Raw genomic sequence first — 23,008 nt, forward strand, 5'->3', positions numbered from 1 at the left:
CACACAAACAAACACAAAAAACACACACATGCTTGACAGCTGAAGTTGAGTCATAGATGCATCACTTCCACAGATGCCCAGAGTGCGACGGTTGCACATGTGCACGCATTCGCGCACACCAAAGCAGAATGTTGCAGCCAGGCCGTCAAGCGTGTATGCATCCTGGACACCCTGCTCCAGTTAGCTTCACTGCACATGCAACACACACACGCACACAGTCACACGCCATCTTTCTGATTCCAGGCTCTCTCTTCCTTTTTCTGTCTACCATGAAATCTCTATGCACATCAGCCAGATGCAGCAGGCAAATCTGGCTCCAAAGGCTGGCCCCACACAGAGGGAGCTGACAAGACACACAAGCCAAGACACTAAGCATCAGCATCATCGTAATCCTCTGCTCTTAAAGGGCTCTAAGCCATCACACCAACTCCAAAAATATCAGTCTTAAAGGCAAAGTTATTTTGCAGTCTGTTCAATGCTGCCAGATGTGCAAAGATTTGGATTTAAAGCATCTATTAATATTTATTTAATTTACTTTAAATAATACAGCTTTGTAGTGCTGATTTTGTGCGTCAAGACATTTGACAAGTTGTAAAGAACATTTAAATGTATTGTCAAAGGTTTTCATCATCCATCCAGTCATACAAATGCTCAAACACTTGTTAAAGAATGACTGCAGCAGACATTTGTTAAAGTATGCCAGTATTTCAAGTGCTGCTAATTATTTATAACTCTTCAAAGCTGAACAATCTAAGTACATCATGGTGTTGAAAAAAAAAATATATATATATATATTTTTTTAAACCAGCCAATAAGGCCTTCTTTGTGTAATTATCAGCTCAGGCCTAAACTTTAATTATTCAAAGACCAACATGTTTAAAATATGGTAGAGATGTAAGACCTTTGAGCCAAATAAAGACTGAAATTCAATTCACTAACAAACTCCTTTTGATTATTTTAACCTTTTCTTTTTTTAATATGCCACTTTAGTGTTGTCTTTAGCATGCTACCTGAATGAAAGATGATACATAAGCATGCCTTGCCTTGTTGGCTGGTTATCAATTTGCTTGATAGAATAGACAATAGAGGATAGTAAAAATAGAAAAAAATAAGCATATTCCATCTCATGTCCACAAACTATCGTTTAGAAAAATTTCAGATCATTGAAGTATTGTGTTGTAGCATAAATAACATCCATTTATTTATGATGTAACACAAATAAAATCCATTTCTTTTTCCAGATAATGCTTTAAAAACAACCACAAGTTTCCACATATATAGATTGTTTCAGTTCACATGTTTACATAAAGTTAAATATTACATATTCAAGATTTAAAGCTGCTTGACAACATATTGGTCGTGGTGTTTTTTTCTGATAAGAACAAAATACTGACTGAGTTCTCCAAGCAAAGGATGGAGGTGTGACAAATAATGAATAAATGATGTACTGTAAATCAGTGTAGTATGTACAACCAGGAGCCTTTTTGATTTTAACACCATTTATACTTATTAGCACCTTGATGAAAATAAGCATCTTTAGAGTTTCTGTGTGATTCAGGCTCTTATAAAATCTTTAAAAATATCTTTAGAAATTTATTTGTTTTCAGAGCTTTGTTGTTATGTGCTTTTAAAATTGATAAGAGCACAAAAACACTTAAAAGAAAAGCAGCATTTTAGATAACATGAAAACATAATTTTGTATTTACTCAAAAAGTCCTATTTGTGTGTTTTTCTTTCTGTGTTAATCTGTATTAATTGATTTTACATTTGATTGGTTTTATAATGTGTGTCTAGCTGTTGACCCACCATGTGAAACAGTGTCTTCCTGTGTTTCTCTGTATTTGCCTGTGTGTCCTCTGATTGCATAAGCCTATCTTTCTCAGATCTCTCTTTCTCGAGTTCTCCAGCTAGCGACTGACAGCCTCCATTTCGACTCTTTACCCATCAGACCGACACGCACCACAAACAGAAACACACTGCAGGCCTGACTAGTAAACAAAACAGGGGAGGAAAGATTACAAATTACCAAACAGCGGAACAAATGGGGAAAGAAAAAGTTAAAAAAAAGGAAAAGAAATAGTGGAAAAAAAAGTTGCCTGAGCCTGCTTCCTCACATGCGATAACTACAGGCAGCACACCTACTGCTCACGTTCCTTTCCACTCCTCCTCATCTACTCTTTCTCTAATAACTAGTGTGAAGTGATGCAACTTGGCAACAACAGGTTGTAACACAGGGGGGCTTGGCAAAAACGTTACAAGTCTAGAAAATACAGTGTTCAGATAGTTTGCCGTGTGTGAGTGTGGTAATGCAGATCTGTGAATGGCATTGTTCTAAGAGAGCTGATTAGGCAAACGGTTTAGACAGATTAAATGCTTTGTGTTTGTGTTTGTGTGTGTCTGAGCGCACATGACAGTCCAAATAGTACAGACATACTTCAGTGTGTATGTGCAGGAACAATCTACTCTTTGCAAGGTCAGATAGGGAACTATATCGTATATAAAGATAATATATACAGAGGAAATTATACAGTTTATCTTAATGAACATTTTGAAACACATACTGTATTTACATTTAAAAGGCCTAGCATTCCTGGAAGGAATGCTTATAACCCGCCGCATTTCATGCCAGTTTAAGACTAAGATCATTTTATGTTAGTAAATGATAAAGTTGCAGCAGTTATTGTCAAACCTTGAAAATAACATTATGCACAATCTGGTATTATTTTGAGATGTCCCTCTCAACGCATGTGTTGAGGACGACTCTCAGCTACTACCAGATCAAATTTTGGCTCCATATCTGTTAAAATGACTGAGTTACGGCCATTTTTTACAGCCATTTTAATCAGATGTAGAGACAAAGATTACTTTCTGGAAGTTTCATTAAAATCCATTCAGTGGTTCATAAAATATTTTGCTGACAGACAAACAGTGTTGACTGTTTTAAGCAAAGATCTCGCACAATCTGTTAGCGCTCAGAATATGTGTCAGTTTCAGCTACTACCACGCAAAAATATTTGGTAAATATCTGTAAATTTGATTGAGTTACAGGCATTTTTTTGTTTTTAAGAGGTTAGTTGGCTGTGGCAGCCATCTTGAATTGATCTGTCTCCAAAGTTGAATCAGTTGTAGATGTACATCCAGTGATGACTTCCTGCAAGTTTCATTAAAATTTGTTGGGTTCATAAGACATTTTGGTCACAGACAAATGCAAAAACATTATCATCCAACAGAAGACATTTAAAAACAATTTAGTCTCTCTGAGTTTGAACAGTTTTAGTCAGGAAATTTCAAAGTTTCAAGTTTTTCACAAACACTTGGAAAAGCAACTAACTGCTATCACAGATTTCACACAAAAATAATAGTGTTGTTTTATATATATATATATATATATATATATAGTAAATCTAATAGACTAAAACTAAAGCGTTACTCCAGGACTACTCCTGTGGTTGTGAACACACACACACACACAAAAGCATCCATGTGTTAAATGTGGGTCAAAGTTCAATCTGCTTACAAAAGAAAGCAGAAACTTGCAAACAGATCCGCCCTCCCACCCTCAGGCCTCCATGTGTTACTCTGACTAATTGATGTGCGGCATGTTTTCACAAGACCAACTCCATCAGATTGGAAGACATGGCTGCATATCTCAGACCTGGAAGAGACATTTCAACTGGACATCATTCTGTCTCCTCTTGACCACTTTGAAACACCAACAACAAAAAAGAAAGGAAAAGAAGGGTTTTGTTTGGCTTTTTGATGAATTTACAATATGTACTCACGATAAAACTATCATCTGTCACCCTGAACTACGAGTTTTCTGCACAAAGTTAAAGCTAAAAATTTATCAAAAACCTTCATTTCTTTTAGCTTAAAAAATGTCATATTTGTGCAAAATTTTGCAGATCCACAAACCTCCAATTATTAAGACAGTTGCATAGAACAAACAGAAAAGCAGGAGCTATCTGATAACAGAGTGCATCTGAATTTTTAGATAATCTGGTTGCATAAAAGCCTCAAACTCCACTTCTTCCTCCAAGTCCCTTAGTTTCATAATTTTGTTTTGCCTCTTTGTAAATCCTTTCACTTATAAATTTTCTTTGATAAGGAAGAAAATGTGATTTTTTTTATGTTTTACATCCATTTAGTCGTGCTTCTAAGTCGTGTGTGCATGTGTCTATACGTATTAATGCATGTGAAAGTACAAACAATAATATTTATACATTTAAATATAGTGTGGAAAAAAGTGCATTTGCACAAATGCATCAGAGGTAGAGCACACCAGTGTCCATATGTGTGGGTCAGTTTGTGTGTGTCAGACTGTGTGTGTGTGTATATGTGTAACCAGGGGGTTTATCAGCTTAGGCCAACCCCCTCCCAGCTTTAGACACAGGCAGGAATTAGACAGACTGTGGGAATTCTTACTGGGATTCAGATCACCAGCCCTGATCAGAAACGAGGAAAAAGAACAGTGCTGCTAAAGTCTGCAAGGATGGTGTGTGCAAAAGAGAAAGAACAATAATTACATAATAATCTGGTTCCCTTAGCTCATACCATGATGTTAAAAAGAGCAGGCTTTGAGCTTTGAGGCTGTGTGTTTCTGTGTGAACGTGTTTGTGTAAAGGAGCAAAAATCACACACACACTCATGAAAAATATAAAACAGCAGTTTCCTAATTCTATCTAATATACATTAAAAAGTGCCAGCAGATAGAGCCTTTCATCTCACACAATATCAGAGACCCCAAAGCGAATTCCAAACGAGTGTCTGACATGTGCTTGCGTATGAGTGCTTATGCATCCTGCACGAACATAAATGGGTCAACATTGTTACTGTATGAATAATATACAAGCTTATTTAAAGCACGGTGTCCGCCTGTGTGCTGATGAACAGGCAGTCGTGCTACATTTGTTATTAATGGGGACTGTGGGTTTGGATTCTCCGTCTCATGCTCTGAATCAGCACACATCCTGAGCTGACGCTGCCTCACTGGCACAGTTGTTTAATTCAAATGTCAGCGCTCCACACGGCACAGCAGACTCTGAATTTAGCTGAACTGCTCGCAGACAAAACAAGCATGAACTCGATGAATGCTTACAAGGAAAGATCAGATTAAAATGCTAAACCTAAGAAAACTGTTTGAAAAGACATGAAACTCTGCATAGCTTAAACATATTTAATAAAAATATTTAATAATTACAGATAAATAAAGATAAATGCTGTATATTAAAAGTTGGAACTGTTTGTTTTGAGTTTCTGGACATGGAAAGACTATAAATTGTAAACTTTGAGGAGTGTGCACATATACTGTACATAGATACAATAAACTTTGGATTCCTGGAGGTCGTGTCTTACCTGTAAGAAATGTTTAGAAACGGGTTGTTGGACAAGCCTCGGACTCCCTCCCCTCTTCTGTCACCTCAGTGTAAAACAAGAAGTGAAGTTTTGCCCGTTTCCCTCATGACTGGAACAACACTGGAGCTAAAGTTTAAGGAAGAAAGAAACAAATGGTTAGTGCCTGAGGAGCAAATAAAATGCACACAAATAGGAAGTTATTTGGCAACAGAAAAAAAAAAGTGTCTCAATTATTCAACAATCAAATGAACATTTATAGTTTTTTGTATATTTGATCACTGTTCATCACCATTAAAGGCCACAAGACCTGATGGTAGATACAAATTAAAATAATCATTATCACTCTGCAGCACATTAGAGCAAAATAATATACTTTTTATAAATAATCTTTTCTGTTTTTACACCTTAATGGCACTGATGGAGATGAAACGGAATGACACTTCAGAAAGAAAGTCCACACAGCAAATAAATGCGTCAAAAAGGAGATTTTTCAAACATTTAACACACCTAGACTGCATTTCTATAATGTTCCTCACCACAATGGGCTGTTGCTTGGCTAATAAAACAAGTGATGAGAATGAGGAAAAGGGATGTTTGCTCTGTAAAAACAGAGAACGATTCTAATGACTACGACATAGCAGATGGAGGAATGACTCAACACGCAATGAAAATCTCCTTAATATTTGTCAGCTATTATCCTCTCAGCTACTCCAGAATCCAGAAGAAATGTGATCAACGGTTTTATTGCAGCTAACAGTTTTCTGACAGAAGTTAATTACTCGGTGTTGTTTTAGTGATGTAGTAATAAAATGCACCTGGTGCTTGTTCACATCCATATTCTGCATCGTAAAGATCACTCGTCGCTGAACTAAATGTCTTGGCATTTCCTACAGCGGAAATGACCTCCGTGTGCAGCTGAACACATCTTTTTGGTTCCTCTTTCTGATGTTCAAGGACAGATCACACAACTATCTGGACAAAGGGAACCTTTTGCGTGCACACTCCGAAGCAAGCACAAACAGCATTTTGACCTCGTGCGCGCATGAAGACGCACACACGTAGTGTATTTAAAGGCGCATCAGATCTGAAAGACTTGTTCTGACAGAAGAGCGCTGTCAGCTACTGCGCTGTTTTGCGTTGACAAGCAGGTGGTGAAGCATCCGCAGTACAGACAGCGAACACAACCTGACCTTTCAGCGATACATACCAGCCTAAAAAAGGAAACAAATACAGTCTGCAAATTAAATCTGAAGCTAACAGTAAAGCTAATTAACAAGCACAATAATAATGATCCAGTGACATTTTCCTTCTCGAGCTGTGAATCAAACGTTATTGTTTTTTTTAAATTTATTTTGTGCTCTTAGTTAACCCTCCAACAGCTCCTTCCTCTTTCTGAAAGGACCAAGTGACAGATTGGGTGCTCAGAGGAACCACGCTCAATAATAAAGCAGGGAGAAAGGATGGAGGGATGAGAGAACAGGGATAAAAAAAAATGTATTGTGCCCCTTCTGAGAGTCTGAATGATTTATAACACAAACTGACGCTTGCATGAGCCTCTGGGAAAGTTGAGGCTGGACTTCTCCTCCCCTTCACTCAGTTTCCCCTGCTTGGCATTTATGGCCAGTCAGTGATGGAAAGATATAGACAGACAGACACACTGAACGGTGAAGAAAAACTATAACAGCTGGAGTGTTTGATCATCAAGTTGATGTTCAAAACATTTTAAGAGACTTAATCTCAAAAGATAAATAAATATCGCCCTGACTATGCATTAACAGTGCCTACATCTGCAAACTGAGGGGGTGCATTTTTAACTGTTGAAGGTAAAGAATATACAGAAGGTCAGGGGGTCAAATGAGACATGGCAAGGTAACATTTATTAGGCACACTGAAAAATGGGACAAATAAACTGAGGCACAGAGGATGTTAGCTGGAAATAGTAAAGCATGGAAAGGGTCAGGCAAAGAATTTAACACAAATTACATTTAACACCACATTTCATTCCTAGTAAAAGGTAGTATCTCACTGGGCTGCCTGTTGGAGACTAGCTGGAGAACAGCATTAACAAGGGAGTCTCCAAAATGTCTCAAAATGTTTGCAAGAGTTCTCCATTTTTTTGCAGTCATGTTTTTTGAGTTTTGAACTTATTAAAATAATTGTGACAAATTTTATCTCAAAATAGCATCGTCTCCAACCCGACTCAAGAGCACTAGAGCTGTATCCTGACATTTTCAAAGGTCTCCTCTGACAGAAGGCATCCAAGGCTAATGTCCAAGTCCAAAATACCACACCAAATATCAATATTTATCATTGAAACGCTTGTCCAAATCTACATTTTTTTTACGTCAAAAGTGTACTCCAGTAGATTAAATCATAAACAAGGGGGGCAGCTGTCTTTGTGGGTACAAAGCAAGCTGAGGTGAAGACACTGAGGGCGGAGGCGGGCAACAAAATAATGTGCAGTTTTTCAAGCCATGAACACGACAATAAGCCACGAAATTCTAAAACTGGCTGCTCAGTCGTCAGTGAGACTGGAACAGAAAATTAGCCAAAAATACATTCTGGCTCAAGGAATCAATCAGTAAAAAAAGAACCCATAAGAATGTAAAGGAAGAATCAAGATTGGAAGTTTCTTGACATTTTGATGCACATATTGTGCTTTAAAGACACCCTATAAGTAAAAATGCAGCTCATTTTGGACAAGTCTTACTTCTACTCATCAAAAAACGTGGACTGACTCTCAGTTTAATTTGTTCTGGTTGATACCACACACTTTGAATTAAATCCTGAGTCTCAAGAGGACCGTGGAAACAGTCCTGTGTAGTTTTCACTGGGAAAAAAACAAATAACAGAACAGCTTTCAGATCAACTGATCAACCAGTTCATCAAGCTGGATGGAATACTTTACAATATGGACTTTGGTCAAGTTTCAACCCATTTTGGTTTCAGTTTTTCCCAAAGGTTAAAAACAATAAAGGTCTCAATATTGACGTCACACTGGGGAAGAAAACCTGGGGAAGTTTGTGTCTTTAGTAAATCGCACAACAAACCTTTACTATGAATAAAACTGAATACTGGTCCTTTTAAGACACTGAGGTGCTGAAGTGTGTATTTTTAATCAATGCTTCAGAAAACCAGTGTTAAAAAATAAACTCTCAATGATTCCCAGGATGGTCACTGGTGACTAAGGTGGGCTTTTATGACTCACGTTGGAGGCAGGTGTGCTTACAAATATGTCCCATGGTGAAATAATGCTTTAAATAGATCTGAGGCAGGATTTTTATAATACGCAAATTCTCCATGGGTGTAAGAAAAAAAAAAAAAACTGAAGAAATTAATCCTGTGAGATAGAAAGAAGCTAAACATTATGTTCTGGTTATCCTGCCAGGGCGGCATGGTGTGGATTTTTATAGCGGTGACTCATTTTGACAGTGTGAGGAATACACACACATGCACACTTTACGTTGAAAAGCAGGATTTGAAGACTCCAGGGCAGCTCTCATCTTATGGGTTTAGTGACACCAAAAGGAAAATGTCACTGGGTCTCTTACGCATAAAAACGCACACATACAAGACAGTTAACCTCTCAGATTAAGGCTAATGTCATCATAACTGTGGGCGTTGGTTGACTGAGGGACAAATAAAGATAGCAGCTCATTGACTTTGTAACTGAAAGTTTCTTGGAGAAGACTTCTTTCTGTTGAATTAAAACAAGAAAAGCTAAAAATGTATTTTTCATCAAACTTCAAATCTATTTCAGACATTTAAAGTTGAAAACCACACCATGCTTTTCACTTTAGCACTCTGCACATGGAGCACAGACGACTGATGAGCTTTTGAATTTTTCAAACCCGACTTCAGCTACTGCAGAGGCACAAATAGAAGCTCTATCTTTGGTCAGCAATCTCTTTTTCTGTTCTTTCCAGGAAGTCTTCTTCTGTTTAGTCAACTGCTAAACAGAAAAAAAGTAGATAGCTGCTGATTTCCTTTGCTTGACATTTATGCACATATAACGATTTAAATCTAAGCAACAATGGTAATTTACATCACTTGCATCAATCTTTTAACCAAACTGATTATAACAAATAAAAATCTAAAAACCCCATTTCTCCTACAAAGTGAAGTTTAGTGACTTGGTCCACTTTTAGCTGCTGTAGTTATACAGATGATCCTGTTATTCTAACAGGGTAAAAAACAAACAAACACAACTCAGAGCAGCACATTTATGAATTAAGTGTTCTGGTAACAACAATCAGAATAAAACCAGACCAAAAGCAAGACACAAAATATGAGCTGGCCCTTCAGCCACAAGTTGAAGTGACAGGAACTGTATCCAGACAGTCATATGTGAACTCATGACTGACTGTCTACCCTGCTCCAGATCATTTTATCTAGATATATATCTTTTCATTTTGATTTTTTTCATTCTATCTGGACAAATAAAACGCCAAAAATCCAATGCTGTGTCATTGTGTAATGAGAATCTCCATTTTAAATGTCATATCAAAATACAGAGACAGAGAATGATTCTCCTAAAACTTTTTTTTTTCTTATATAATTTACAGTTTTGTCTCAGTTATTAATCATTTCAGCACTGATGGTGACAGGATCAGGATTAATCAAGACAAATCCAGAAAAACTAATACAAACAGATCCATGATTTCTAGGACACACAGCAAGAGTGGGCACTGCTACGTCATTGTTTCTGAAAAGCTCTGTATCTCCTGTCCTCAACAAACCACTAAAAAACAAAGGTTTATTTTGGTGGTTTGTTTTTAAATCTCCACATTAGAAAGTATTCTTAAAAATACATGGAGTAGTGCACCTAAATCAGCAGGGGAATTTTGTATCTGATTGTAAATTTCGGTTCAGTCCTAGAGGCTTCATGGAGCGATCTTTAGGCTAGCTCGCTCAGTCTCGCCTTTTTACACGTGTAAGTTCATATAAGATGCATACATTGGAAATATGTCAAATCTCTTTCACTCCACTTCTTTTCTGGGTTGTCACATACTGCTTATAAAAAATGAAATGATGACTTTATTGCAGCCTAAACATGATTTTCTGTTGTGTCTATGAGAAGAAGAACCCACATTGTTTTTAGCAAATATCCCAACTGGAGATTTACCAGACCTAACAGCATCTCCAGCAATATTTTGACAGTGAAACACTGAAAGTATCTTCAGTTGTCACAGAACGCTGCCTAACTGTAGGAAGACCATTCGAATGCTTATTGGTCACTTCTGTCATCAACACATATATTGAAAATTTTCAGTAGATTAAGCTGTCCTTAAAAAGTTCCCTGTATGAAACAAGCAACCAAATGCATGCTGCAATCCTTCCCGCTCCAGGCATGTCCATCAAAGTAGATTAGCTCTCCACAGTGCCAAGCTTCATCTTTCCCACTTGTGATTAAGCAAAGACCTATTTTCCCCCCTAAAGCTTTAGGTCAATATCAGCCCTAATCTCTATACTGATGTAGGAAAGCCATTTGCAGTTATACAGACTTACTTGGTGTTATATAACAGAAATACAATAATCACAATATCAGCACAAGAAATCTTACATGGGCCCATATATTGGATCTTTGAGTAGAATTAAACAAAGCAATATTAAGCTTACTTTGGTGTTTCTCTTACAAGATCTCAAGAACTAGTTTAAGACCGGCTATGTTAGGGTCACAATATGACTTTTTAACACTAAAACAAACTGTTAAATTCACATACTAATCCAAAGTGCACACTCAATGCTTTGAAGTTTGTTTTAAGGCCTCTGCGATGCCTTTTTAGAATAATTAAATCCCTTCAGAAAATACAAGCAAAATTACATAATCAAGAATATGCTGGTGTAGATTCTCAGTCATCCAGGCCATGGTAAATTTAAAAAAAAAGTTAAAAAACAAAAACAACTGGACTTCTATTCTGTAGCTGAAGACGTTTCGCTTCTCATCCGAGGAGCTTTCTCAATTCTAGTCAGAGATATTAGGAACTTCCATCAAATTAATTCCTAATATTACCCCAAACTATGATGTATGTGATCTTTACAATACCCTTTGGTTTAATTTGGTTAAAATAAAAACAATTCTTCCAGACCATATGCATTGAAAAAAGACTTAATCTATTCATTTTTAGCACCCAAAGGATCATGACTGACCCTGAAACACAGAACAATCATTATGCCTTTGCGTGTGGGTCACATCTGGGTTTGAGGACAGTCAGTCACACGTGCACAGAACTGGTTTCACACATTGTGAAACAAAAAGACAATCCCTCATTCAGCCCAGAAGCTTTTTCAGGGAAATCCCATGAATCCAGAGGAGTCGTATGTGTCCGTCCCTCGGAGCAAAGCCTGGTGTTTTCTCGATTAAAGCCATACATCCTCTCTGGCAACAATTAGACTTAGTGTCTTTTCAGATGATTTTTTTTTCCTTTCTTCCACCCAGGTCAACAGTATGTGTGGTCTACTGTTTCACTTTTTCAAATCCACCGAGTCTTTCTCTTTGCACACCCAAAAGTCAGTCCCCTTCCTGTTATTTCCCAAAACACATCATACCTGTAAAACATAAGCTGAATGAATGAAGCAAACAGTGTGACACAGCATTGCCACATTATGTAACAGCCCGCATATAGTTTTGCACAAAAGGGAAAGTAAAGGATGGAGTGGAAGTTGTTTATGGCTACCACTAAAGGGGTTGGGTGGTACAAAGGTCAACAAGTTACACTCGCAGAGCAGACTCTGAGTACAGGAGAAGACAGACGCAGCGATACAATAAAACCAAGTCATAAAATGTCCCAATTCAAACTGAGCAATGTCTAAATCAAAGAAATACTGAAATTTTGTTTGATATTGTGATTTAATTTTGATATAAAAGAGACTTTGGGAAAACAAAGAAAATATGGGACACGCCTCAATAAGAAAAAGGGCAAAGCACTTCTTAATGTACTTGTACTTTACTGAACTTTGATATAAGTTCTTAATGTTCTCTGAGAGACTGCTTAAAAGGCCTGATTTCTATTGTTCTTAGTCCACAAATTAAAACCATAAGAATGTCAAAAAAGCTAATACATCTCGTTGCATCATCACAGCCTAATTCCTGATATATCTCTTCTTTGACAGTCTTTCCAAAAGCTGAAAAGTAAAAAAGTTTAAATGTGGGAGTTTCATGTTTATGTAACATCTTTTCTCCTGTGCAATCATTTTGGTCAAACTATTTTTTGAACACTCTCGCAGCCTCGCACAGAACCGGTTGATTATTTTAAAAGCACGACTCCACCAGTGCCACCTCCTCTAGGCTGACTCACTGAACAAACACCAACAGTCACATGTTGGAGTTTATGAAAACTATGTTCAAAAACGACTCCGTTTGAAGAGACACCGAATGTGAACCTCAGTAGCATTGCTTTAGTTACTGACCCCAGGACTCACACCAAAGGCTCACTGAGCTGTCACCTGTTGGCAAATGGCATTTATAAGAGCGTCTCCTGAATATTGTGCAACTTTTGCTACATTGCTCAGCTTCCTCATGTCAGTCACAGAGCAGTCTTGTTATTTGAGTTTCAAACATGTTCAAAAAACTTGTGCGACAACCTATTTTCTCAAAAAAGTCACAAAGTTGTCGTGGGCATCTCCAACTTGTCTCAAGAGCACTAGAGCTGTATCTTGACCCCTAAGCAGGAGCTCTCCTATGACCAAAAACATTGAACACTGTGCTAATAATAAACAATTCCAGACCTGCCCATCCTCATTTCAAAATGTAGATTACATTAAACACGGGGGCAGCTGCCAAGGTTGGTACAAAACAGCCTAGGTGGATGAAACTAGGCAACAAAATAATGCGCACGACCAAAAAAATGCAGTTTTGCAAGCCGTGCACACAATAATAAACCATGATTTTTCAAAAACTGGCCACTCAAAATGCGGCCACACAGCTCGTTGGTCACTTGGATGCAAACATTCAAGAGTCTAGTGAAAACAAAACATTCAACAAATAAATTCCCTTATTTTCTCACAATTTTGAGATGCCAACAAGTCTCTCAACAGTCACAGCTCAGTTAGATACCACCTTAACCTATTTCTTGTCTTTCTAATATCTGGACAAAAGCCATTCTGTTAGCTTATCTTCTTACTACATGTCACGAAGTTCATGTAAAATATGATAATGTGTTGTAGAAAAACCTGTGTGTGCTTATCAATAACAATGCATGTTCAGACTGTGGGGAAAATCCATAAAGCTGTTGAGAGATTATGGTTAAGAAAAAGGCAACAGAGAAATAGGTGCAGGTAAGTTTAGTGACATTTTAAAGGTAGATTTTTTTTTTTCTAAAACAAATGTACTGAAAGTACAAGAAAACTGGATCTTGGAGAAATGGAAAAGGTGGCCTTAAATGATTTGTGTTCATTTAGTTTGTGGATGTCATGGTTGGCTGTATTTACCTAAAAGACCAAATGCACTATGAAAAGAAGGAAAGTTGATGAGGCAATGTAATGAGCTGAGACAATCTTCAGCTGTAAAGACTTTAGTTTTGCTAATAATCTGGTCATATTATTTGCTTAAAATGTCCTGCTGACCTAGTACCCTCCCTCAAGGTAAACAAAATTCTTTGATTCTATGTTGTGACTAAGACAGCTTTTCACCTTTCACTTTCCAATCTAATTTATAAGCAGTTCAGATGCCTAATATTAAGTCGTCTTTGCTGCAGTGGGGGTAAGGTCTAGAGCAAGGCAATGGTTTTGTCAGGGAAGCCAAGAATAGCCCTGGTATCTGGCCCCTAGTTGTGCATACACCTTCCTTATTACACTGCACAGAAACCTGTCTAAAACAATGAAGAAGATCAAGTCAAAGAAAATGATTTGAACTTGCTGATGGAAGAAGCACATTAGAAAATGCTTCACTGCGTCATTCTAAAGGTCACAGACAAACAACGTCTGTTCAGAAGACAGGGACAGTTTCAAACATGAACCAGGTGAGATTTTCATATGAAACTGCAATCAACAAGTTAATCTAAATTTTGAAAAGGAGTTGCAAGAGCATTTAACTTTGACTAAATGAGAAGAAATGTTATCTTGTTTGGACAAAAACACCCTGGTGTAAAGTACAAATTCTAATTTTGATTTAGAGAAAATTCCTTATGCAGATTATTCCATTGTACTGTGTTTACATTTGTAGTGACCACACACACACGACAGCATATTCTCTTTCCATTAAGACATCTTTAATAAACTTAATTCTCACTCAGAACTACTGCTACCAGTTTCCAGCAAGATCAATCGTAGTTTTGCTAAAAAATAATGCATCTTAAATTTTCAATTGCTCCTAGATGGGATGACTGAATTCCCCTAAATTATAGATGACCACCAACTAACACATGCTAATAGAGTTTATTTAATGTCAAACCTTCACAAAATTTAAAGAAAACAAGTCAGAATTTAAAGATTTGTGCAGAAACTTTACCAGACAGGCTTTTGTTTAACCTTCACATTTAGGACCTGCTCTGGTCCTACTGCTTAATGAGCCAGTACGTGACATGACACCAGTTAGTCAGAGGGATAACAGGTGGTAATCTGAACAGCACTGGCTCACACATAAACCAAATGTAATCCCTACTACTGAACCAGGGTCGCCAAGTTCAAAGGTCAACATATATCTACGTTTACAAGCATTTTGACCTTTTTTATAAAACAAAAGAAAGTTTCTGTTTTATATGTTAGGCTTAAACCACAATGACTTTAAAAAAACTGCATTTAAAACCACAAAAATAGAAATCCCAGACAGACTTAGCATTTTCCTGTCTTACCAAGCTCTTTATAAATATGAAGGTCAAGGATAGAACAAGGGTAACTGAACATTTCAAACAGTGTTTAAAATGTTGCTTTGCAGAAGCAATAAAACTCTGTATGTCTGAATCAGAGTAAAGACTCATTAGTTTTGGTAACAGAGGTCCTGACCTTTAAGAGCACGTTGATGATTACCCAGGCTGATTACTTCGGGTGTGAAAGTAGAACACAGGCTACTCAGGGCTGGCGTTAATATCAGTGTGTGTAACAGTCATTGTCATCAGCTCTAATCTATCTGGCTCAGCTGGGACTCGGGTCATATTGATGGGGCAATAACCCAAGGTCTAATTTTGACACCATCAGTTCTTCACTAACTTATTAATTTCTTAACAGCTGTGTTACTTCCCCACTGTGGCTTGTCGTGTCTGTCACTAAAAAGCATGAAAAGCCAAAATGGATCACCTAGAAACTGAAAAATACCACCACGGTTGAAGCGGTCTCTTCTTTTTGCCCATGAAGGACTCGAGCTCTTGATAAAAGACGACTTGGTCAGAAATAAGATCCAAGCTCAGCCCCAGACATCAGGATAATGGTAAAAAAAATACTGGCTTAAGAATCTCACTGTTGTAATCACATTTTACCAACCAAAAAGGTTTGGCACATGTACACAACCATGCATAAGATCGAAATGTAATAAATACATTCAGGACTATGGGGATCAATTCAGCAGTTTGTATGAACACTCATAGAAGATCCTCGAACTTGTGGAAGAACACACCAACTGATTTAGCTTCAGCGCCGGGTTTCTGTGAGTCTGTGTGTACAAGAAGACAACTGTGAGCTGAGTGAAGTACTACTCTAAAGCTCAACAGGATTTTCCTATCAAAAGCAGCAGAAAGATTAATGGTCTTTTTTTTTCATGCTCCACAGTGAACGCAAGGCAGAAAAGACATTATTAGAGACTGGAACATGCAGTTGCTGCTTGCTGAGTTTTATTCATAATGAAATATTAAAAAAAACAAAAATTTAACAGGCAGGTTGACTGCTGCTCCAGTGCCATGGCAGAGTCAAGCAGCTACAGGCGCTGCTAGTGTCTATCTTTTTCAGTTACGGTGACTGAACCAGGTTTTTTGCATTCTGTGATCTGAGGCAAGAGGCTGAGAAAAGAGGCTCAGATTTGTGGCCTGTCAAAGCGGCATAATTATGCCATTGACCTCATTTTCTTTACATGCCATCCAAGGTTTGTTGAAGTCAGAACAACTTTCGCTGCCCTCCAGACAAAGACATAACAAGGAACACGAGTTTGGTGTAAATCTTCAAATTCTGACTAGACTCCTAATGAGACTATGATGGGTAAGATGAGGCACCTTCTTTGTCTTTCTTGAAGACCGTCTCCCTGGAGGGAAAATGATGATGTCATGCAGCAATTTGCTGAAGCCTTATGTTGTGATTCAGTTTTACATTCATGGCTAGTTCTTCCGGAGTGGTCCAAAGGAGCCCTAGGCTTTCAGTGGACCATGAAGAGGCTAAAATGAACTGGAGGGTGGGGGGAACAGAGATTTGTGCCAATGTCTGCAAATAGTTCCAGAGTTAAACAGTTTTGCTTACCAAACACTTACAGTATGTTACAGTGCCCTAAACTGCTTTAATTTCAACTGTTTAATGAAGTTTCAAGCATTAGAGTCAACAGGGTAATGCAGTGGTTGATAATGAGTCATTCAGCCTGCTTCAATAAGGTACAACACATCAGGAGAAGCCTTAGGAAGCCACGTTATATCCATTTCACCCTACTTTCTTTTTTTCTTTAAGTAAAGACTTAATGATCAGCCAAAACAAAAGAGAAAGACAGAGGGAGGAAACTGAGGAGAGGAAACCCCAAAAAGGAAACATGCATCAGGGCCACTGAGTCATTTCCCTTGTGTTCTGCCTCTTACTTTTCTTCTTTTTTTTTTTTTTTGCGTTTGCACCGACAGTATAAATTATGTACATCATCATTGGGGTTAACACAGAGTTGGAGAAGACCCAGGAGGTTTAAGCTTTAGGATTTCAGCTTTTATCCCATGTAAAGTCTGCCTGCAATTAGTTTGGGAATTAATTCAGGCTTAGAACTTAGCCTCCCCCTTCCTCTTTTAGATCTCATGGATTCATCAAATCTGCTTTTGCTCAAGCAAAATATAAATATGTGGAAAAAAAAGCTTATCCAAAGAAACTTTTTACTAATTTTATTTGATCTATTATTAGATTAAAAGAGGCAAATAGTGTAGTTTTCAGTCTGCAGTTTTTGACATATGCTCATCACTGAGAGCTTGTGTGTAGCCAATAAACCTGTCTGAGCATTTTGTGCCCTTTTAAAAATGTTCAGCTTGATTTCTTGCTCTATAACAATAAAGAAAACACTAATATTAGCCACAATTTTACATGGTCTGAACAATTTTCCGTCAATAAGTACACAAATTTGTTGCCTTTGAAGACATTACCTTTGTACTCATTTATACCATCTGCTTTCTATCATCTGCAGTTTTCTCAAATCATGTTTAAGACAATTGATCTTGTCACCATTCTACTACATTTTTACTTTTTCTATATTCTCCAATTTAATGGTCCAGTCAGAGTCCAGTGGCACCAAAAAGATCAGACGTTATTCCACCCTGAAGTTATTCAGCTATTGTGTCTTCCTCAAAAGAGCCTAAAAATCACTGAGGTTATTTGAGGAAGACAGCAGTGCTGAGTACGGGAAAACTATTTTCAAAGTTTTTAAATTTTAATTCACTGTTACTTCTGAATCTAACTCTGTAGTTATCATCCGTTTCAAGTCAGATAAGTGTTTGTTCTTTTTGAACTTGATTGAGACTGTAAATAAAGAAGATGCTTATTTTCTACTGCTGTACAAATTCACCCTGATAGTAAACGCTTGATGTCGCACACAGAAAAAAGGATTAAGCTAAACTTACCTCACTAAAACTCTATTCTTGTTTTATAGTAAAAAGGTATTAAGTAAACAAATCCTTCCTAGATTATGATAAATTTCAAATCAGTCAACACTTCTGAAACCTTCCCCCACCAATCAGTACATATGGATTTTCCCCCCTATTTTACTATTATTATTATTATTATGGAACTATAATCAACTGAGCCACAAAACAAAGAGCCACAAAAATGTGTCATCTGAAACTTTACAACACTTTAAAACTTTAAATTCTTGCCCAAAATTTTGAATACTATTTTTGCTTTTAGAGGACTTAAGAAGTTGCAGTTTTTTCTGAGCTACATGATGATGAAGAAACTTCAGATAGAAACCCCACAGCTGCTGTCCACCTGAACATTCTTGAATGGTGAGGAATCAGCGAGCTTGAGCTCCTTAAATGTTGCCATCATGTCACTATGTCTGTTCAATCTCTTAATTTACATAATCACTCAAAATGGAGATACGATAAACATTTTAAAAGACAGTTTTTGGGTTTAATTGTGAACACAATGTAAAGAAGCAATTTCAATCTTAAAATCCAGTTTGGTTCCAATATTGTTCTGAATCCTCTTCCTTCACTCTCTGTTAAGAATTTGCAAGAGTTTCTTTCTCTCTTCAACAAAGTCCAAGCGTCATACCGGGAAACAACAATAGGACACAGTCCAGGGAGGTCACTGTCTATAAAAACACAAACAGTGTCAGCCTGCATCGACCTCTTTGATATTCTCTCCGCCTTGTCATTTCTCTACTTCCTTATAAGACTTTTGGGACATCATCAACCCTTCAATTATCCTAAGATTTGCAGCCTTTTGGCTTTGCAGCCTTGCACATCTGGTTTATTTGTGCTTGTGCATGATGAGCGCTTGTGTATGTGAGAGAGAGAAAGAGACATAAGAGACATAAGAATGAGTGAGAGAAGCAGTGGGGTGTGTTGTCTGAGAGTTTCCTCCAAGTCACAGTTTAATTGGACAATTGTTCACTTTAACCTCGGGCTTTTTGGGTTCAGAAAGCTATACAAACTCGTCTTACCATAAACTATTAAACAAAAAAAGGGTGGCAAAAGCCCACATTTTGTCTTGTACTGCATCTTTTTCCTCATGAGAAACATCTACTGTATATTCCTTCTGTGGAATGTGTCGTAAAACCATTCTCACTTAGTTTGGTGAATCAGGGGTTTGCAAAAAGGAATAATGACAGCAACTATGGGAGAAGACAAAAATCCAAAGGGATACTTTTGCTGTGAAACATGCACTTTAAAAGGTGGTATAACCTTCATATTTTGTTAGCCGTTTTCTCGTGTTCTATATAGACCACGGATAGAAAAATTCTAACAAAAATGACACCTGGCAAAGACAGAATGATTTCCTCCCCCTTTGTTAATAAAAGTTACATTTATCCCGACACACTGCTGGTTGGTGAGAGCATAACAAAATCTCCCCCAGATTCAGAGGCAAATCTCCACTTGACCCAATGAAGGCTGTCCAGTTACAGCATTAGAGCTGCACAGAGCTTGGGCAGAGGCCTAGATTCTCATAGGACTGGGGGGATGGGGTGGGTTTGGCTCACAGTGTGGTGGCCCAACACACAAGGAGTCATCAAGCTTTTACATTAGTAAAAGGTTTGGTGCAATACCACCAGGTGACATCATCGAAATCCTGAGATATTTGCACGTTATCTAATAAAAGCTCATTTGTGCTCATGCCACAAACAGTAGAGCTGCACGACAATAGTAAAACTTGTGATGTGCGATTGCGATAAACTGCAACTGATATCACTTTGAGGTATAACAATATTGCAATCTACCCACATTTTGCTCACGTCTTTAGTTGTCTTCTGTTATCACTATCATTTAAACATGAACTACAGATGAAAGTTAGCCTAAAGTTAAATCCGGTGCAATGCACCTAATGTTTTTACATCAATGTTATACTTGCACACAGTCCTGATTTAAAAAAAAATTTAAATTAAAACTTCAACTCAAACCAGGTGTGGACATCAAAGCCGGTGAGAGCCCATTAGATTGACCAAACCTGCAGAACATGACTGCCTGGTGCTTGAAATATAAAGGCCTATAATTTATTGTAGTGTTTTGATAAATTGATATTGCCATGATGATAAATTTGCGACACTATGTGCAGCCCTGACAGACACCGCTGTTGTTCTGACATAGTATAAAAATGCAAATAAAACAAAAGTCTGGAAACGTGTTAGAAAAGCTGCAGAATAAAAGATTTTTTGGAACGCTGTGACACAAAAAAAGCACTTCAGGAAAGCAAATTAGACCAGTTTTGTGCAGTGTATTACCTCACCCCAACTCACATCAGCAAATGTGTCCATCATATTCATGCATCCTAAGCCTTGCTGACGTGCCCAACTCTGCAAAGCCAGCGGTGCATACTAGACTTTGCCCAGCCGCTTGCATGCAGGAGAATGTCAGCAGACAAACAGAAATTGTAAAGCTATTACGTGACACTTTCAATTTTTTAAAGACCCCTATTACAGTGAGCCATGTAGTTCTAAAAATACTCGTGTTTGAGCTTTTTCCTCTGCCAAGCTAAATTAAGCCCTAGACCCGGAGGGGTGGTGGTGGGCAAATATAAGACTTGTCAGCAATCAGCAATAGTGATGTCTCTTTGGGTGATGGCAATGGCTGCTTGTAGTCTCCCTCCACTTCATGTTGGCTTAGTCATGAAGGAGAAGATAGAGGCTCAGAGATTTTACAGTTGAGCTGAAGAGGGCACGAACATAATGGGGTTTGAAAAGGCGCTGGGTGGGAAGGGGGCAACTTATGGTCGCAGCTGCAACTTTGCTCAGAGGACTGTAGGCACTCTTTTGTTAAAGGGATATGATCGAGTCACTCATACTAACCTAACACACCCACCAAGACCAGTTTGCCAAAATGCCTTTTTTTATAACACAGGACATGGGGAAAACAATGAGAACAGAATATTTAATGTTAAAAAAATAATGTATTTACAAGCTTGTTTTTTTTTTTTTTTACGGTGTGCTATAACATCACAACATTGCGTGCAGTAAACAACTTAAGCCAGATGTTGAGCCAGAGGAGAGCCTGTGAAACGTGTGAAGGAAGGACGAGATGAATAAAGGTCGTCGTGTGCCTCCAGACAGTCTTTTGTTCAAAATGGTGCAATAAATGCCTTTTGATGCGAGAAGTATTTTTATTGTGAAAACTTCAAAGGGTGAGTAAGATCTAACGTGGCCACTCGGACTAAGAAATATATATATATATAATCAGCGTTAGGTGATGAGTGGATAGCAAAGGTGCCACAGTCACTTCAGATGCATTTGATGAGAAGACATCTGTTGGGCCAAGGCTTCCGTCCCTCTGAGACAGATTTTAGTAGACCAAGGCCATGACTCAGGTTCACACCAGCTGCTGGGCCATGACTGGATGCATTTCACATTTTTCCCCTCGAGTCCTGTCACGCTCAGAGGCATAAATACAACATTTCCATCAAATCTAGGAATAACATGCAGATGAACAACCTTCTGATTATGAACTGACCTTTTTGGGCATAAGTGAACACGAATCAACAGATGGAGAAGTAAAATATTTTACTAAGAGGAATTAAAGATCTTTGCATTTTTGTTTTATTTATTTATTTATTTATTTATTTTACTGTAGGTATATTTAATTAAACTAAAAAGATGGATGAGTGAGGCTGTCTCAGGTACAAACACCTCCTCGATGACCAGAAGAAGACCCACTGAGAAGATGACCGTCCATTTATTGCCCTAAAAATGTATTAAATAAAGTACTACCGCTGCTGTAAATTGTTGTTGTTACCAGATATTTCTCCGGGTGCTCTCCCACTGGCTGCACAAGACCATGATCTTGAAGCGGTGCAGAGCTTGCTGTCTTTTAAAATCATCATTAAAAGCAGTACGCATGAACACATCTGCAAGTGCAAGAAAACTGGGGGTAGGGAGGGCATAATTCTCCTCGTCATCCAAGACAGCATTCCTATATCAGGCATGCTAAACCAGATCACTGCAGAACATTAAGCCTGACAGCATCACTTTAATATTGATGTGATCTGCTGCTGCTACTAAGACTTAACTCACAATTGTTCATTGATTGTTCTAATAATTACTCATTAGAATTACTTTTAAAGCTTAGGTTTCCACTGAAGAAGAAAAAGGTTTATATTTTGGTTCTAACTGGCGAAAGAATTAACGTGACAAAAGGAGTATTTATTTTAAAAACACAATAGTCTCATATACAATATGTGGATGAGTTGGGAGGAAAATAAAACCAACTGAAGCCAAATGAAGCTAAATAAAAACAGTGCAGATAAATGCCAAACCAAACAATATGCTATGCCTTCAGAATCTTACTATGGCTCTTCATAGAAAATTAAACCTGTTGCTTCATACTTCTATGACAACTTAAAGACTTATGACTTGATGGATTTCAGCAGAAAACTGCCTTTCTGCTGCTTTATTTGAAAGACGTTCTGTGATTTAGCTAATCTACTCCTAACTCACCTAAAACAAAACTGGTTCATAAGACTTACAGGAATCATTATGCCCCATATACTTGTTTCTAATTTAATAATTCTAAATTAATGTCAGTGTATAATAAGTAAACATGTCAATCAGCAGTAGAGAAAATGGCTGCTTTTTATTGTAGTTTCTAGTCAGACAGCAACATAGGGTGTAAATTATTACCAAAAAATAAATAAAACTACCAAAATAAATACATAAAATTATCAAAATTTTGATTATATTGAGAATACATCTAGGTTAAAAAAAAATCGTAGGGTTTGTTCAGTTGTGTCAGATGTCCTCAGGAGATAAACGTGTACCTGACAAGATTTCTTTTTGATTGTGTGTGTGTGTGTGTGTGTGTGTGTGTGTGTGTGTGTGTGTCTGGAGATTAAGAGGGTCGGGGCA

At 37.7% G+C, this 23,008-nt stretch overlaps 1 protein-coding gene across 4 annotated transcripts in view; it reads right to left on the reverse strand.

The window, feature by feature from the left end:
• Positions 1-23,008, reverse strand: part of taok3a (TAO kinase 3a) — a 58,945-nt gene that overhangs the window by 31,828 nt on the left and 4,109 nt on the right. For all 4 annotated transcript variants that reach the window (XM_017427895.3, XM_017427896.3, XM_017427898.3 and 1 more), the window contains exon 2: positions 5,356-5,481. The gene's annotated coding sequence lies outside the window, so the exon portion shown is untranslated. The remainder of the gene's footprint in view (positions 1-5,355; positions 5,482-23,008) is intronic.

The sequence above is a fragment of the Kryptolebias marmoratus genome, linkage group LG1 (genome assembly GCF_001649575.2).
Source record: "Kryptolebias marmoratus isolate JLee-2015 linkage group LG1, ASM164957v2, whole genome shotgun sequence".
Classification (NCBI taxonomy): domain Eukaryota; kingdom Metazoa; phylum Chordata; class Actinopteri; order Cyprinodontiformes; family Rivulidae; genus Kryptolebias; species Kryptolebias marmoratus.